The following is a 4,667-nucleotide window of genomic DNA, read 5'->3' on the forward strand; positions in this document are numbered from 1 at the left end:
GGGGTTGCCTAGTTGGCAGGAGACCTCTTTGAAAACTGGGGGAGAGGGAGATCTGCCTTCTCTCCCCCTCCCTACTTTTATTGGCCCCCAGCCTTTCTTTGCAAGTTAGAAACATCTCATGTGGCCTTTGCCCACTTGGTGCCATCCAGTTGTGTTGAAGAACTAGCACCAGCTCCAGCCAATATGGGTCCATTGATTGAGATTGATGGGACTTGTAGCCCTTACATATCGACAGCATTAGGTTGTGGGGGGGAGTTACATTAGCCATTTTCTCCCTTTCTTCGCCTTTTAAATTTGATCTGCCAAGGCCAATACTCGCAGCCAGATTATTTCTTCTATGCAGTTGGCCATTATCTGGAAAGGAGGCAGGGGAGAATGGTCAAAACTAAGGTCTTCCAAATAGATTTGCTTCCATGGAGCAGCCCAGTCCTTGAAAAAGTGATTCTGCTAACCCACAGCTGAGACTATTCCCAAAGATACCCTGTTTTCTCACAAGTTACAAAGCCTAGGAGGTGGCCTTCTCCTCAGTTCTGGAGTTTTCATTAGTTTTTCATTAGTCATGTGGACCGCTAACCCCTCGCCTTGAGCATCAGAAGAGCAGGCCTTCACCAAGCAGTTCCGTTTGTGGAAAGGTGGCTATTGAAGGCTAATTTCCGGTTGGCCCCCAGGCCTTTCTGGGCATCTTGGGAGTCACTCGGAAGGAGCTGAGGTTACTCCTTGTGATATTCTGAAGTACACATGGGTCCTGAATGGGAAAATGGGCTTCTCTTCCCACAAACCTAAAATGGGAGCAACAAATTGTTTTCCAAGCCACGCATTACTCAGAACAAATGTGGACAATTGGTGAATTGAAGTCTCCAGAATTTAGGCAAAAGGGCTTTTCCTTTCTTGTATCCTTTTCCTGCTAGATTCATCTCCTCCAGATTATTCACCTCTTGAGTTACTCCAAAGTCTTTAGGAAGCCAGTTCTTAGGTTGACGGAAAACCACTGTTTTAAGGCAACCCCAAATAAATGCTTATTCTAATTATCCCAAGACTCACCCCAATTCTCACTTCTGAAATGATTGGGGTGATGGGTGGTGGTTTACATTGCCCAATAGTTTCAGACAAGTATTAACCTGTTCATCTTTGTTGTAGGATTAAAAAGAAGAAAGTCTGGGTGGGATGGGCTTCTAAAACTTGCAGATCTTCTCAGTTTTTGTGTTCTCTAGCATAGGAAGAGAATTGGCAAAATACCCCAGAGGTCTTAATTAATGATCTTAATAAGAAAGATTGCAGGAGAAACTATTGCTTGCAAGAAAACTAATGTGACTGAAAGAGCCCAAGTTTGATTTTGCCCAAAAATGTCCCCACATTTCGGCCCACAGCATTCTAATAGTAATTACTCGTCATTTTAACCATTCTATCCTCCAAACTGGTCTGAATTGGTCGAAGAAGAGAGGCTGGACCACTTGGGTTCATGAAAATGAATGAAATTGGGTGTGTGTGTGTGCAAATCAGGGATTCTAAATGTGGGTGATTAACAGTGCACCTGTGACCAGAACTTTCCCACCGGGTTTGTTTTGTTATTTTTAAGTGAGTCTTTAAAAAAATACATTGAGTGACCAGACGCTACCCTTGAAAAAATAAACTGTCTGGAAATGGCAATCTCAGCCTTCATGGGAGGTGGGCATGGGGTGGCAGAGAGACGATCTTCTGAACTGCTTCTAATGCAAATTTCTTTCCAAGCCTGCATTCTTCCTGTATGTAGATGAACTTTTCATTGAGTTTGGTGCTGGATCTAGAGTGCCATTCTGCGATCCTGTCTCAATGGTTGAGATCGGCAATATTTTAGTCTTTGTTTCACACTGGACTGAGACTCAGACTGGTCTCTGAAACGATTTCAAATGTTACATATCAATGTAATATCTATGTTTAGGAGGAAAAAAGTATAGCTTTCCCAGCTTTGATCACAGGATTAGGTAAGATCCTGGGAATAGAATATTATTTTACTTATTTCTATTATTTGTTACCAAAGGTCTATCCTTTTTTTTCATTTTCATGCCAGATCCCAAAACAATGTAAAAGAACAACACTTCAGAACATTTTCATTTTCAACAAAGGGTATCAGTGATAACAGTAAATGCAATTCCTCTCCTTCAGTTTTCTTTTGGAATAAAACATTAGAGGGAGGTCAATTCCATGTTAACATACTACATGCATATTGGACATTGTGTATATTAAAAGATTTTAAAAAAAACAGACGGGTTACAATGGACCCAATTGTCAAGACCTGATTGAGTTAATATCATATCAGCAAATGTGGCAGCCAAAGGAATCGGTTGCTTCTCTTTGTGTTTCACAACCAGAGCAGATTACAAATTTTAATGATCCGAAAATGTTTGGTATACAAAATCATGCTTATTTCAGTATTAGCAAAAACACAAGAATTTTTGCAACACAAACACCCAGCTGTGTCTATTTTAAAAGCAGTTCAATGACAGCTTGCACTTATGAGCATGCAATCAGCTAATTTCGCTTTTTCCCCCTTCTGTGTTAATCAACACTTTCCTTCCTGCATATCATATACTATGGTTGCTCCACATCAGTAAATGTTTACCTAAGCTATCTTCTTCCCCCTGAATTTTGAGGAGGAAAAAGCGATTTAAAAATCTAAAAATCTAAAAAAAAAAATCTCTTATGTCCCAACTACCAATAACAAAAATAACAATGACAATATGCTATTTATCTTTCACACCTCCCAACTTTACACCATTTTAATACAGGCAAGCAGCAAGCCTTTGAAGAATGATGAAATTTCAGGTTCGGGGTGGGGAAAGAGACATAGTGGTTGTTCATAGATTAAATCACTTTAAACCATCCCTTTAAATGCCGCTTCTTACTGCTTGCTTTAGGGAAGGGAATGCTTGTTGTTACAGAGCCTTCTTCTTTAGTTCATCCCTTCCTCCTGCACAGGTTATCTCACAAAGTTCAGGTTATTCCCCAATAGTTTTTATTTTTCTTTGGTGAATCTTTAGCATTAATAAATAATAAAAATAATAAAACAGCTCTCTGCTCTGTCCTCCCGTTCCTGAAACCAGCATCGTTTTGCAGCCCAAACTCAACATTTTCTAAGCTCTGAACTTATTGATGTGCTGATGAGGATAAAGTGATGACAGCTTCGCTTTAGCTTTGATCCGGATATTCCCCTGCCCTCCCCCCCTTCAATACACATCCACCCACACCCACCCACCCCCGAGGACACTTTGCTCTTTGGATTTGGGCTTCCTTTCTCTGGCAAAAGACTGTGCACCTTGTTCAGGTGGAAGGGAGAGGATTTGATCCGGATGGTTAATTCCCTTCTCAAGGAAACCCTCACCTTGGCAAGCTCCCGTCTTTCCATCCCTATTAACAAAATAAATTTAAAAAAAAAACAAGCAAAAAAAACCCCATGGCATGGGACAAAAGCAGTGGGTTCTTTTATCCAATCGACCTTTTACCGCCTCCCGGCATCCTCTCAGAGGAAGAATAAACCTAAAAGCAAAAACAAACCAGGCAATTCCAAGCGTAAAAGATGCAAAAGAACGTTAGCATCGATGAATAATGTGCAACTTAGGCGTATGTTTACGATCAGATTGAAACAAATAGGAGTCGGTTTTCCTAACGGGGGAAAAAAAGAGAAAGCAGCCCTTTCTTTCCGTATTTAGAATAAAACCAACGCCTGAAGCCTGCTAGCAGCTACTCCGCCCGCTTTCTCCTTTGAAGCGAGTCCCGCTTCCCAGTCGACGGGCAGCCTCCGCCTGAGCCGAAAGCCTTTTCCCGCGAAGAGGAAAAGTCCAAGCGAGCCTTTGCAAAGGGAAGTCAGGCAGAGCTCCCCGTTTCGTCCGGATGGCACCTCGCCGGCCTTTCCTTCGGAGTCAAGCGGGCTGGCCCGGCATCGCTCTGAGAGACGGAGGGAGGACCTCGCCTCACCATGAGGGACCAGATTACGGAGCTGAGGGAAGCGGGCGAAGAAAGATTTACCTGCAGAACGTTTATTATTTTATTTACGGCTTTCGCACCTCTCTCCCCCCGCACCCCTCCCCACACCCGCCCGGGCCAAAGGGACCAGACCGGACTCGAGGGAAGCGGCCGGCAGTTCCCCGGCCTTGCCGCAAGCTCCATTGCCAAAAGCCCGCCAGCCCCGAGTCCACGCCCGACGACCCAGGACAAGACACCCTCCCTCTTCCGGCAGGTGAGGTGCGTCGCAGCCGAAGGAAGGCTGGTCGCCCTCCTCCCCAGCCCCGGCCGCTTTCCTTTCAAAAATCAGCCAACGAGCTGCCGCGGGATCCGAGGCGGGAGAGGCCGCGGAAGTTGGGCCTCGGCAAGACGGCGCGGCGCGGCTGGTTCCGCAAAGTAGTGCCTTTCCCCTCCCCCTCCCCCCTCCCCGGCCTCCATTTCCTCTACCCTCCTCTCGGCCACCGCCTTCCCACCCACCCCCGTCCCCCACCCCGGCAGCAAGAACGGGGTGGTGGTGGTTACGCCCACAAGTAGAAATGGGAGACGTGTATATGGGCGTTACAGACATGCATCCGTTCCTCCAGCCATACCCTATATACATATATACTGTAGATGTATAGATATATGTAGTTTTCATTGGAGAGTGGTATGGCGGGGGGGGGGGAGGGTGTCGCCAGGAAAGAGAAAAG

Source organism: Pseudonaja textilis, chromosome 1 (assembly GCF_049901715.1).
Source record: "Pseudonaja textilis isolate UNSWEBS1 chromosome 1, rPseTex1.2, whole genome shotgun sequence".
In the NCBI taxonomy this organism is placed as follows: domain Eukaryota; kingdom Metazoa; phylum Chordata; class Lepidosauria; order Squamata; family Elapidae; genus Pseudonaja; species Pseudonaja textilis.